This window comes from Euwallacea similis, chromosome 8, assembly GCF_039881205.1.
Source record: "Euwallacea similis isolate ESF13 chromosome 8, ESF131.1, whole genome shotgun sequence".
In the NCBI taxonomy this organism is placed as follows: Eukaryota; Metazoa; Arthropoda; class Insecta; order Coleoptera; family Curculionidae; genus Euwallacea; species Euwallacea similis.
The window spans coordinates 646,219-660,776 of NC_089616.1; the positions used below are offsets into that span (position 1 = coordinate 646,219).

Here is a 14,558-nt window from a genome sequence, read left to right on the forward strand (position 1 = left end):
TGCAAATTTCCGTTTTGACATTTTATTATTTTCTTGCTTTTGAGCAATCGCTTAAAATTAAAAAAAATATTTCTCACAAAACAAGTAAATAAAAACAAATCCTTAAGAGATTTCAGATCTGACTTTGTGATTACCTGTAACCCAACATCAACTTTCTTTTTTAAAATTTGGTTCTATATTTCGTTTACATGGGATTCCTAACTTCCTTTTTAGTATATACTCGATCGCATATGGTAGTTAATAAGTTTTTAGCGCAGATGGTGCGTGCAAGTGACCTGTACTTGCATTAACAAAATTGATTTTCTTATAGACCTGAGGGTTACACAATCACCAAACCATTTTTTTAGGTTCATTTTATGGCTTTTGTTCTTCGCCTTAAAATATGAATAAATATAGGAAAATAAAGTGAAATCAGTAATTAAAAATTTAAAAATACCACGTCTGTTTTATAATATATAATATAAATAAATAGGTTGATGCTGATTATCAAATAAGCAAATGGCGAAATTTAAATCTGATACCATCATGTCCTAATAGATTGATCATGACAATTATTTGCATTTATCTCGTCAAACCAATTACAGAAAAATAAAAATTCGATTACTCTCCAGAACCAGTGGAAATTCACCAAATTTCTAAAGAGCATTGTATTAATTCCAAAATTACATAACTTTGCGCAAATTCAATCCATGTCGTAATGAGGCCTTAAACAGCAACCAAGTTTGATAGTGTAAATTTAAATTGGTGAAGTTACTTACTCATTAGGAGCTCACTACTTATCAAATTTGTAACAGATTTAAAGGCAATGCGCAAATTCTAAGGTAGCATTGGGGTGACACTGATAAAAATGGCGACGCCACTGGCTGGAAATACAATCTGGGGGCTCTATTTCCGGACATATAATGAACGATATTGTATATTATTACTCTGAATTGCATCAGTAGAGTCTAGAAAATTGTCGATGCATTTTCCGATAAGTTTGGAAGTGTGTATTTTAAGTAATATATAACTGACTGGAAAATACATATTTTCAGCATACAATGAAAACGCACTTTCCGCAAAAATCTTAGGAACAGCATATCTTCTGCGAGCATATTTCGATTTTAGATATTCAGTTTGATAAGCAGATGTAATTTTACAGTAAATTTCAGGTAATCAGTGCGGGAAATGTAACTTTCCGCAGTCAGATCAAGGCGAGAAAATGCGGTTTTCCGCACAGCACTCTGTTTTATTTAGTGTTTCGTTTTGTAATTTTATTTTTTCCAAGCTCTTACATTTGTCTAGCTCTCTTATGCTGCTCATACGAGTGCAGATGGTTAAACTATTTAAAACATGCGTTGACTTTAATTTTTCCATGAAAAATAATAGGGAAATAAAAATAATTTTTTGACCTATTTATAGATTTCAGGGCAATTAAAAAAATGTAAATAAAAAAACATAAAAAAGCCTATTAATTCGTGATAGTGAAAGAAATATTGTTCCTAACTCATGCGGAAAGCGTCTCTTCCGCATTGAACGGCTCGTGCTTTTATTTTCTGGGAATTTGCAGGCTAAAATTGCCTAGATTTTATGGACATTTTTAATTCATTTCAATTAAGAATTCATTAATAATTTTAATTATTTTATTTTATAAACATTTACTTGGACCTTTCGTCTGATGACAGTTGATTGATTTTGATTGACATAATTCAATTTGGGAAATAACAATAGGGATTTTCCAGGGGATAGCGGTTTTCAATAATGGAACTGCCAAACAGGTGTGTTAGCAATTCTGGTTCTAAAACAAACAGCCTTGTAAATTATTATACACAGTTAATGAAATACTAATTGAGTATCTAAAATCGCATTTGAAAAAGAGGATAAAGTGGTTTTGGGACTCATTTAAACAGTTCCATCGCTGAGGATTAGTCTATATTGGAAAATGCTTTATGAGACTTGTCTCGTTTTCAGGACTTTGCTTTGGGCACGAAACAAATTTTCCATCTTTGACTGGTATCCATCATGAAAGAGAGGTGAGTGGTACTGATCGAGGGATTTCCAGCTTCTTCATTGTTACCAGGTCCAGATGAATTTCTTAGGTCTAAACTCGACCTGAATTTTAAATCTCAGATTCTACTTAGATTCCATTGCTTGTCCGTCAAAATCTCGTGTTTAAACACAATTGGCGTTTATGATTAAGATATGCAATGGGGTGTTACATAGCCAATAATCTCGGAACTAAGTGCGCAATTTACTTGCGTGTGTTTTACAACTGTAGGTACATTATATTACATTGGAGAAGGTAAAGCATTGTTGACATAATTGCACATGACATGAATCTCCTTATATTGGATCCAGATCCTTCGAGTTTTGGCATCATGTTCATAGAACGATAGTCTGATTAGTTTGTGTGTTTTTTCGCATGTTTTTCGATATGAAACATACCAACCTAGTTTTCCGAGATCAAATACTTTACTATTGAATTCCACGGTGAGCTGATTCAGATGTGTTCAATATCTAGTACTATCAGCTGAGCTTTCCCTGATTTTTTATCCTTATGACTTTATGGCGCATGCAATGTTTTGCTCTTTCACTATGGACTCTTTGGTGCTTTACTCCTTGCGAAATTCATATTCCGCGTGCGTATTTCATGCATCATAATCTCGTACAGATTTGGAATGGTGTGAATCGGATATATTGACCTACAAGTCACTTGCGCTTATGGGTTCCTTTTCATTTGTAAATCTTAAGGGGGAAGGAATTCCCACTCAGACATTTATTGAATATACCTTTAATGGGTGAAGGGACACCTCACCTATTTGATATACATTTCAATGGATCTCCGTGTAAGGCAATGGAAAGTACTTTTTTCTGATTGTTGATGCTCCCCCGCTTTGAGACGGTTCTTAAGAAATTGGCGGGAGTAAAAGTAGCACTTTTCTTTCTTTTTATCGCACGGAAATCAAAGTGGTTGCTTCGCGCCGTTCAATCAATAACAATTACCGTGCGGTAAACTATCAGTTTTCGCACGCCTGCTTCGCAACTGTTTCTACTCGAGAAGCTCATGCTCAAGCCAAAAACATTTTCTATTTTACTACTCTGAGGATGCGCTCTCGTCCTCGAGAAAGAAAATGAGAACAATTTCTGAAATTTTCTTTCAAATAAAAGTGTAATATCCGAGCACCTATAAACGAAGTTTCAAACTTTGCGTCCTCCACGGAGATTTAGTCATCGTTTGAGACGGCGAAACTGCCTTTAAACTTGTAACTATTCTTTCTGCACAACGAAATTTCAACTCTCTTTTGATAATATTCTTTGGGAGAAATTTACAATTATCGTTACTGCTTTTAGCTCTAAAATTTCAGAGCTGGCTTTGTAATGCCCCAGTTCCTCAAGTTAATGACTCAGTTTTTACAATATTCGCAGTTGTTAGAGTCGCGCTACGGCAATTATTGTCTCTATGCCCTTTTGGTTTTATTCTGTGTTGTTCTGGTGGTCGAAAAATGTGGCTAATAGTATGAAAAATCGATGTGGATAGTTATATAGATATGAGGAATTCTTCAAAGTGAATAGGGACCATTTTTCACTTAGGGCTATTTGTATTCCGCGCTCGTTTGACCATTCAGAAATTTATAATATTAATAAATAATGACCGATCCGAACAGGAATTGATTTGCAGGGACCGCAGCGGGTCAAGCTGTCCCATTTTTCGGCCTAAACCCAGAACAATCCAGGATTAGCAACAAAAACAATCAAAATTTATATCCTCGGTCCCAAGAGGGCGATTGTAAATGCAGCGGGAGCACAAACTACCGTTCTGAATATCACCCAGTTTTCTAAAAGTTTAGTTCCCTATTTATTTCCAACAATACCAGAACACTCGGCATCGCCATTGTGTCGAGTTCACACTCTTTCTATTTTCCATTAAACTTTTTCAATACGCCCTTGTTGCTATTGTGTCCGGCTTAAAATAGATTCAACAACAACCCTTTAGGTTGGAGTAATCGAAGAACGGAAGTCCGATACCTAACTGCGTTCGACTGGCTCTGTTCCAAATCCTGGCATTACGTGATAATGCGATGATATTTGGGGATAATTTCCATTGAATTTGGACCATTAGGTAGCTAGGGGCCTATCATGAGAGCCCATTGAATTCCATATAAATGAATCTTCGAAGGACTACCACATTATCCTCCATCATAAAGAAAAACACAACAACAGCAGATATCGTTACTCGGTAAATTGAAAACTAACCGGAGCTATTTTCTCCGCTGCAATATCAATTTCACATACGTTGTTACAGCATACGGTCATCAATAATGTTTCTTAAAATAATTCCCTTTAAAGCATACCACACACTTATGGATTATAGCCATTAAACGTAGTGTTGCCTGCACTCCATTTTGTTTATGAGAAGCTTGCGGGGGTTGCGATATAAAGATTATTCACAGGGGATATTGTAAAGTGTATTCTCCTTTACAAGTAATGGTACCATTATGAAGGGAATTTGTTAGCTTTTTCATAAAATGCACTGAATGTTCCGAATAATAAAAATATCGGAGATTAAAAAGTACGTCAAATTGGATCCTATGAACCTTCATGTCTTAAAAGTAATGTTGTTAAAATTACGAGTAGTTAAATTTAAATGTGTTGAAAGGTCAAGATGAGTATTTTGACATGCTTTTAAGCGGCAATTATACAACCCTTATATAGATTTATCTTCGACCTTCATCTTTCTCTGAAGGGCACCCCAATTGGCTTGCCTGTATCTGGACCAATTGTTTACACTCATAGTGTTCTTAATCCTAATTCTGGAATTTAAGTCTATTTCGAATCCGTTTGAGATCATTGCGTATACTGTAGTAACGGCCAGACTTATCGGCGATCCCAAATAATGTACTTAAATTCAAATAATTTGTATGATTAGAGCATTACTTGATTTTCCTTTCCAAACTAGTAATTTTCCCCTCTTTGGCAAAAAAAGACAATCTTGATATTAGGGTTCTAAAATGTGCTACTGAATATGATTTTGTTTTTCAAGTCGCTTTAACGCCCCTTTAAGTCTTCAGAAGTTTTACAGAAGCTTCTGTAGAGCCACAAATTAAATCTGGGTCTCTGTGCTTTGAAGATCCATTATATGGACATCCTGCCATATCTGTCTATTCTCGCCATAATATGGTACATGAAGAAAGTAGGTTAACAGCACGATATTTAGATAACGTCTTTCTAGTTATCCTCGCGATAAAGAAAGTAGAGTCTTTATAGTTTCTAAAAACTTGGGCTATGATATCATAAAATATCGTGAAAATATTCATTTATAACCATGAGGACATTTTTTATAAAAAGTTCTGTATTTTGGAATGTACTAATACAGCAGATAAATTCCCCCTTTTTAGGCTCCACCAGTTTACGCCAATATTGGAGAATGTTCTCCGATTTGCTATAGCTGTTTCATTACTAGAAGTTTCGGAATAATTTCTCTCCAGGGGCATTCAGAGAAGAATGGATTTTTATACGATTCTCCTTATAAGGGAAAAACGATTTTTTTCCGCTTTGAGGCCTCTCTGGTCTCAACTCATTCTATGTCGGATTATTACTAATTTAGATATTTCAATTATTACTTGGATTATTTGTTTGACTTACTCAAAAATGTATGAAATTTCTCTCCTTTTTCATCATTTATACTTTTTTTGTAACGAAAAATGTCTTACATCTCACATCATTCAAATATCAATATATTTTCTGTACGATTTTCTTGAATTAATAAAATTTTCCTTAATATCTTATTATGCTATATCTTACCAAAAACTGTTTGTTCCTAGTCAAACTCTCTTCTTTTACCCTCCCGAAGCACCTATCATTATATATCACCTGCTTTCAGGACTTACTCAAAATGTCACAACATTTTAAAACCGACCGGACATAATATATTAAAACCCTTTTAAAAGCATGAAATTATTGCCATAAGCCGCTAAGCATCTAAGGACTTAGGAAGTTAATACACTAACTGTATTAAAAGGGTGCATTAAAGGTAAGTTATTCACGTATAACAACCGCATTTCCCGGCAGCGACTTGAAGCTTTCCTCAAAATTGACTCATTAATTTGAGTTACTGCCACATTACAATTCCGGTCCCCGGAATGCGAGGAGTAAAGGGCAATAATAATAAATATAAATTTTTATTATTAAGAGTTTTATGTAGGATGGACCTAGTTTCGTGCTCTAGAGCATAAGCTAAGTTTAGAATAATAATTGCCTTCGCTGTTTTGTTGTTAGTAACAAAATGTCATTTATATATATCAAATGCGGAAAATTTTAGTGGTGATTTTTGTTCTAACCTGATATGTAATATGAATTGAATGATCCAACTCAAAAGCACATTATGTTATTAGAAAACTCTTGGTTTCCGTCTGCCTGCACAATACTGCAGCCCCATAAGAGTTCTAACAGGAATACTGGAATATATTTCCTTAGAGTTTCGATTTACCACATGAACAGTATGGTTGCTCATAAAGGTTCAGTGTTTGTCCGTATGTTTCTCTAACTTATTTCAAAGATGCCTAAGGCATTTACGTAAACTTAATCCAGCTTCTTGCTCCAGACTCCAAACTGAGTTAGCATTCAAGCGAAGAAATGCGCTTTTATTGTATCGCCTATAGCTCTTTTAAAAGGCTTGAAGCCGTCCAACTCGATAATCAAATTTGATCGAATCAGATTCGTTCAAGACAGATTCAAGCAAAATAGTGGTAACACTTTGTCAAACCGAGGTACGATTTAGTTAACATGCACGAAAGCAACGCCAAAGGGACCCCTAATACGTGTTGTGAACTTTGATTAAGCCGTTAAATTACCGAATGGGGTCGTGTTTCGAAATTATGCGTTCGGATTGATAATGTTCCCAAAAGCGTCTGACGAAATTCTAATGAGAATATTTCTGCGCCACGGAGAAACTATGAGGCAGTTACTCTTAAGCTTTTAGCAGAGACGACGGGCCTGACTCGAATTTCAAAGACTTTACATCGGCAGAAAAGAAGTTCATAAAACGAATTTTAGATGCATTATTGCACACACATCATAGCTACTACTCAATTTTTTTACGCAAGTTTTATCGTAATACAATTATATTTAAGTGCGTCTATAAAATATCGGTAATATTAGAGGAAAATATGGTATTTCTGCAGTGGCACTGCCTCAATAGTATATTATTCTGTCAGAAATTGATGGTGACATATTTGCAAGGAATCGCTGAGCAGAATGATACTACGTGCCGCGAATTCAATTCCATAATTTTCTGGGACGGGGTTGTGTAAGGTAATAATATTTCTCTATTTTGGCATCATATTTATGCTGAAAAATGGCCTTTGAATATGACTTTGCTGCTAATATTTAAGTTATATACTCAATAAGAACATCCCACCGCATGAGAATAAAGTCAATCCGAGTCCAATTTTTGAAATGTACCGTAGAAGTCCATGTGACGCCATACTTTGTTGCTCATCTTACTTAACTGATTAACATCGTGCGCCGTTGAAATCGTTGAAATTTTTAATGCCTAGTAGCCCCAGGTCCAGGACTAATTTCCACTCAACATTGGGAGAGTTTTGTTCCAGCAGAACAACTGAATTTCAATGAGCGATTCACTTTGCCCAAAACAATGTGATACAAAATGATTCGACACCCAAATTGGAACAGCCTTTCATGCTCTGGCTGACCAACAAAAGAAGACGAATAACAGTAACGATTGCGAAGTTATGCCATGGCGGGCATTACGACGATGTCATTAAAACGGCCATCAAAATGGAAGGTAGGTTAATGTTGGAGTCATAAACAAACGTCTGGCGTCGCTTTTAGGCTTTACGTAACGTCTGAAACGACAATCGGCATTGTAGGATTTTATTACCAGTTTAGAGGATCTTCCGGGGAAATCTTTTATGGTATACCATTTGCAATTTTTCACCCTTCTGGGGACCTGGGGAAAACCCAAAACTAAAAACGTCGAACAGTTTTGCTAATTCCAGTCGGGAAATTGAAAATCTGGCACCGCGCTTATGCAAATCGCATCGACATTTTGTACGGAAATTAAGCAGAAATTGCTGCGATAACGTCAACGTGGACTGTTGATATTTCGCTAAAGGTTACAGTGAAAGGAAATGTGGCAACGACCTAGATGGATATACCCTGTTATTGTCTTCCATTCTAAACGATTTGAATAAACCCCACACTCCATGGTTTGCAACTGGAATAAATAACCACCTATAAAAAGCACTTGACAACATTAATTCAAGCCAATTCAGCTTAAAATAGTCTAAATTATTCTCTGTCGAGTGGGGAAACAATGGCGTGGCGGTACATGAGTCACAGAACAAAGAGAAGAGGAAAAGTTACATCATCTAAAAGAACAGACATCTCTAAACCCGTCCATTGTGTTCCTAATGAAGACAGATGATCAAAAGATTTGAAAACCACGTTTACTGCCTGGAATTGAGCGGTGAAAAGTGGCTTTTTTATTTATGAGTAATCCATCTAAATAGACGTCATTCTCTTTGGCCAGGTGGGCTAGCAATTCTTGCCAAAATTATTCACTTCGAACGGGCTTTAAATAACTTAAAGAAAAAAGTGAAAGCGATTCAGTCACGTTTCCAGCATTAGGTATAATCTATAATAAATGATAAAATGACTGTTAAATCGGGCAAAATCGGTAAATTACCCTGAGAAATGCAGTTTTGCTGGCTGAGAGCCGAAGCCTCTGATCTTAGGGCGATATTCCATTATCAATTCTCTTTCTCTACCGAATATTCCGGGACTGAACATTATTATATTTAGGTTGCTGGTTCATGTCAAAGAAACGACAGGGTTTAAATTAAATATTCACTTTCAGAAATATTTAATTATTCACAATTACCTTGACCACTGTATGGAGTCGTTAATAAGATATTTAAGGTTATCATTTTCTACTGTCGAACTACTGTCGAAAGGCCCTGAGACACCAGAAGGGAGAACTATTTATCTCTTGAAATTTTTGGAGTTTTTCATAAATGCCTAAGGATTTTTTCTGTAAAATTCTTGTGAAAACTAACTAGCAATCCTCATTCGAAACGAAACTAATCGGCCCGCACACATAAAATAATGATACCTACGATTCTTAAGATGTTAATTTCATTTTTTGAGATACATTTGAATATTACGAAGTTGAAGTATATTGATGCCTTCAATTGAAGCTCAATAAGAATTTTATTCATAAACCGACCGAATTTTGCCGACTTCATAAAATTGCTTGCAATGAATAGATTTTTTAATTGTCTTTCGAGATAAATAAAGTTCTGAAAGTTTACTCCAGTTCTTATCAGAATAAGATCAATTTTTAACATTTTTATCTTAGGAAATGAAGATCCTCTATTGACTATTTCTTCTTCTGTTTGTCGATTCTAGACGTTCCTGGTCCAGTTTCATTATCTCATTATTTTTCTAGCTCAATTAATGATCTCGCAACACCGCCTTAATTTAAAAAAAATATATTTTTATTTTTTCTATTTTGAATATCCTTTTTATTCCAAGTTTGGTGAGAGACGACAAATAATGGCAAACCAATAAACTACCAAGGTGAACAAGAATCGCAGAGCAGCTAACCAAAAATATTGAAGTTACCACCAGTCACTTACAAATATTCAATATCTTCGCTTCCTTTACGCAACTTACGTGTTCCTGAATTGAAATTTTCCCTAAGGATTACCTTGGGAATGAAAGTAGGTAAATCACACAACATCTAAAGCTTGAACCCAGTGTTGATTCATGCAAAAACTATTACATCGAACACACTGTAAGTGCTGCAAAATGTGTAACAATCATGAAGTATTTTTTTTATTATTACACACATTGAAAATGAAGTAAATGTTATTAAAAAAATGATCTGAGGTGCAGTTTTCTAATAAGTCACCCCACAAAGAACACTCTAGCACAAATAGATATCGTGCACCGAAAGAACTTTAAGTGACATAAATAAATCCTTAAAGTGACAAAAGAACTTGGCTTGAGAGGAGTCTCAGCGTGTGACTGAATGTTTCAAAACTCCTTTCCCTCATGGCTTTATAAAAAGACTCGTTCTCTAGCCCGTCACGAAACAAGAAACAACATCAATTTTGTCACTAGAAACTTGAAAATTAAATACACGACAACACAGATAAAAACATCCAGTGGCGGAGTGGCCATTAGGCAACGTACCACAAAACCACCATTTGAAGCGCACGCAGGACCGGGCCGAGTCGCCAGCAGGTGGCGCTGCGGTCAGTCCCTGCAAAAGACAAATTTTATATCATTTTTAAACCACACTACTTCAATATATCAATGATATCTCCATTCGTAAACAGAGTCATTAGAGCTGATTTACTAACGAAACAAAGCTGGTCGCAATTACTCAATAGCTCGGACTGTTTACCAATAATTCAGTATACTAGAAATAGGTATTGGGCACAAATAAGAGACGCATCTGTTATGATTATTGTGAGCAATGTATCCACGGGTATATGCCGTAAATCAAGCACTAATTATGGCAATGAACAAATAGTGCTTTATATCACTGTTGATTACGATGGGCTGCCGATGGTGAAAACATGTTTGTGGTTTTGAATTTTGGCTCCAGAGCATAATATCGATTTACCGCACTAGTTTACAATTTAAAGTGAGGTGGAAACCTATTTTGAGATATTGTGAATTAAACGAAATCCATTAGCATACCGAAGTTTTCCGGCGAAGGTCCCCGAAGGAAAGAAAGTTGAACAAAGCGTAGCCAAACGAACGTTGTAGTATTAAATATTTAACGATTGCTAATGGAATGAAAATGGACTTTTTTAATAGGGAGAATGCTCAAGTCAGAAGAATATATTCTAGAGTAAAAATGTAAGGCTCCTGACATGAATATTTTAATCAGTTTTTATAGGGGTAGGGTCCGCTTGGCCCAAATTCTTACCTGAGGGAAAGATTTTCTGACAAAAACCGAAATCTTTGTGATAAATATTTCAAGCAATCTAACAAAACAGATATTACGTAGGGCATCTGCAGGAGTAAAGTTAGTAGATTACACACCTAGGAAGGAAGGGTTCCTTTTCTGGCGGGAGCAAAAGAGCGAAGCGGCGCACATAGCGCCGAAATCAGTCATTGCTCGAGACAGAGACAGAATACTTTCCACCCTAGTATATGCAATACATTATTGAGAACCATGAATCTAATGCTGTTATTTCTTATGTGTTACTCAAGCTATTGAATTCCATTGGTAGAACCATCTTTCGGTCCTATAAATGTGGAGGGGAGCTAAAAGAGGAAATGTAGTGAGATATTGCGTTCATTAGGCATACTGACTTACAGATATGTAGGACTCTCTTGGGTTTTGCACTAACTCATGTCCCCCGGAATAAAAGATGAGTAGGAGACGAGCGCCTCGAGGTTAGAATTTCCAGGAGAATGTATGAACACTTGATTGAACTATTGAGAAGACATGGACCAGTTCACACTTTTTAAGAGCTCGATTCCCTGCATTTTTTTAAGTTCTCATAGGATTTTTTTGAGTATGTTGGTCAAAGCACACACTATTCAGAGACAAGAGGTTGAATTCCTTTGTTACATCAACCGGCTTTATTCTAGAGAGAGAAATATTCCACTTTTTCCCGGCACGTATAATTGGAATCTCGTTTTTGGCATTAGTTTTCCCTCTATTGTTCACTTTTGCGAACATTCATTTACATAAAATATGAAACAGCCCAATCAATACTACGCAATAAGGAAAATGGGAAAAATGCAATATATGCGATATTGCCAAGCCCATTGAATACTTAACTAACTATTTTCATTTGCGTGTCTGGTGGTGCACAAACATTTTACAGGGTTAGTTAAAAATTAACTGTTCCTTAAATATTCCTTCTTTAAGTCGTTTGTTAGGGAAATTTTTACTACACTAATACCCACTAAGCAGGTTTAAAGTATATTTACAGGAAATCCAAAGGTCAAAAGGGTGGAACTACGAGACACAAATCTGAAATATTCCACTATCCACAAGGATTACCACAAGTAATTACATCTTCATGTTGAGGAACATTTCACATTTCATTAGCTGAGGGCGCCCAGTCACAAGTTTTCTTCAAACACTTTGAACACATAATTACCCTCACAATTGTATAAAATATGATACATAGATATTTTCCTATTTCGATATAAAACATGGAGATGGAGACAATATGGTTAAGGCATTTACTTATTGGGATTTAACTATTCTACGATAAATTTTAAATTCACTGGTAAAATGGTTCTAAATCTTCTGAGTATTGCCAATGACGGCGCCTCTAACAATACAAGTTGGCATGCCGACCTTATTAATACCATTTAAAATGCAAAGTTTCGTGTTCGTCGCTCGTTAGACATTGTTGGTATATGTTTCAATAGGGTTGGGTTAATTATTACAATTTACTCGAGTTAGAGATTAATAATTGGTTAATTAAAAGGTTATTGATAGCAGCTGCGAAAGTTGTCTTTTAAATGTGCAATATCAATTTTAGCAGTCAAATACCTCTTTGTTCAGCCCGATTAAATGAATGTATCAAGGGGCATTAAAAATTGAAGTCATTAGACTTCACCTGAATGGAAATACCTTTCGAGTGGAATCTGTAAATTCCCATCAATTTTCCGAACTCTTTTTCTAAACAAATGTGCTTTGTTAAATGTACCTTGGGCGAATAAATTGTGGCATGGAGGAAAAGTATTCACGATTGATTTATGCCCTCGAATGACTTGTCCTTCGCCTTTTTTCTCGTTAAGTTAATTTACAACTTTTTAAATTAAGATTAAATTACAACGCTAAGGGCGTTTTTATGATAACCGGAATCCATTAGATTGATAAGGGATGATCGTTTAAAAAAAAACTCGCAATAAACGGTGAACCGTCAACGATTGGGTGCTGATTAAGCCATTTGCTCTTTGCCCTCTATTTAACCACAGAAAAATTGACATGTAGTTGTTCCTTTATAGGTCGAGGGAAATATATTGCGTTCGCAAAGGCTCTAGATTACTTCACTGATGTATTCAGTGCAAAACGAAATGTATTATACAAAATGAATCACGTGAACCGCTGCAAATTCTGTGCAATTGATTACTTCCATCTAGACCCAAAGAGATATGCATGAACAATAAAACAAAGAGAAAGCTTTTTCCAGTGTATCTTTTTTGCATATTCTTGAACCCGAATGCCCTTTCAAATGGTGGAACTACTAAATCATTTCTAAAAACAATTATTTGTGTATACTTCTACACATGTTCACATCAAACAGATATTTAAAATAATATCAATTTACAATTTAATAACAATCCCTGCATGAACATATCGGCCCGTCTCATTCATGTGGAATTTACCTGACAAAACCGAATTTACCTGTAATATTTTGCACTAAAATAATCCTCTGAAATGCGTAGTTATACATTTACCAAAAAAAAAAAATGATGCACAAAAACTCGACTATTATTGCAATATTGCGCAATGCAGCGGTATTTGAAATTATTACATTAAGCGTTATTTAAACGGCATAAACAATTCATTTTCTTTTGCGGTCAAAACATATTTCATGACAGAAAAAAATTAATACACGACAGAATTTTATCACAAAGTAGCAAGTAATTTGGCTATTAAAAAGTTGAAATTTGTTTCCGTTCAAAGCGCCATTTGGGTAACACTAAAACCGTAAAATATGATCAAATAACAAAAGTACACAGCGATAAAATTCCGCATGACCGAACTAAAAAATGATAGTGGCCCATAGAAAGTCGATTTTGCACTGGAAATTAAACGAATAAACAAAACTTTAATTACCGCACCAAATGTGTGTATTTGTATCGCATTTTGCCGACAGAGCATAAGTGATAAGTTAATTTGGATGTTTCCACTAGTGACGTCGAATTTAATTAAAATTAATTTTTAATTTGTCAATCGAATATTTACTTTTCGCACAGCGGAACAACAAACCATTTGCTTTGAAGTGCTCGAAGCAATTAAATTGCATTTTAATAATTTATTAAACAGTTAAACAGTTTATTAAACTTTAATAAAGTACGCAGACCGATTTAGCGTAAAATTTATAAGAAGTACCTAACGAATGTTCCTCAAACCCCCCCTAATTTCCTTTTTGGATTTGGTCCTCGACCGGAATTTTCCTAGTGAAGCAAAAAGTATGTTTTAACCTTTGATAAATTTAAATTTATTATCGTCTTATGTAATGTGGTGGTTGTGATCGCAAACGACATGATTTAGATTCCCCAGAGGCTGAATTCGCCAGTTTCAAATAGATTAATAACATATTAAAAAGAATAATTCATATAAAGCGTATTTCTGAAGCATTCGTCATTCGGCTCTGCGAAGGACCGAGTAGTGAGTAATAGGACTGTTCATCGCATTGAATCACATGTTGACGCATGTTAGTATTTCGGAGTAAAGTTTTGGGCCAATGCATTCATCACCCAACTAAATAAACCTTAAATTTACTAAAAACGGAATATGGTACTAGAGGTCAAGGTTGAAATACATACGATGTGAATCAAAAGTAAAA

At 35.3% G+C, this 14,558-nt stretch overlaps 1 protein-coding gene across 16 annotated transcripts in view; it reads right to left on the reverse strand.

Moving 5' to 3' along the window:
* The window catches only part of bru3 (bruno 3), a 318,409-nt gene that overhangs the window by 198,139 nt on the left and 105,712 nt on the right, over positions 1–14,558 (reverse strand). The window contains exon 1 of one of the 16 annotated variants that reach the window (XM_066392864.1): positions 10,198–10,256. The exons of 14 other annotated variants lie outside the window; for them this stretch is intronic. The gene's annotated coding sequence lies outside the window, so the exon portion shown is untranslated. Of the gene's footprint in view, positions 1–10,197; positions 10,257–14,558 lie in introns of those variants that run through there. One more of the 16 variants, XM_066392857.1, reaches the window with a different exon arrangement.